Source organism: Eufriesea mexicana, unplaced genomic scaffold (assembly GCF_001483705.2).
Source record: "Eufriesea mexicana isolate 0111107269 unplaced genomic scaffold, ASM148370v2 scaffold1488, whole genome shotgun sequence".
NCBI lineage: Eukaryota > Metazoa > Arthropoda > Insecta > Hymenoptera > Apidae > Eufriesea > Eufriesea mexicana.
Genome location: NW_016909583.1, coordinates 1 through 278, shown reverse-complemented (window position 1 = coordinate 278; position 278 = coordinate 1).

The following is a 278-nucleotide window of genomic DNA, read 5'->3' as shown; positions in this document are numbered from 1 at the left end:
AACATTTGCATATTTAAACACTTGTAATTATTTGATACATAATTTTAGCAATAAAATAATATTAAAATTATAAAGTTTATTTAAAACGATAAAATTCTTCGTAATATATTATTCAACATTAATTAACGCAGTTAACAAATTTTGCGAACAAAATCCAAAAATGTTTGGAAGTCGAATAGAAATTGTTTTTTTTCATATTTGCATGTCTAATGTAGAGTATGAATTTAGAACAATTTGAAGATGCAACTTAACATATTTTCCAATTTCTAGTGATATAA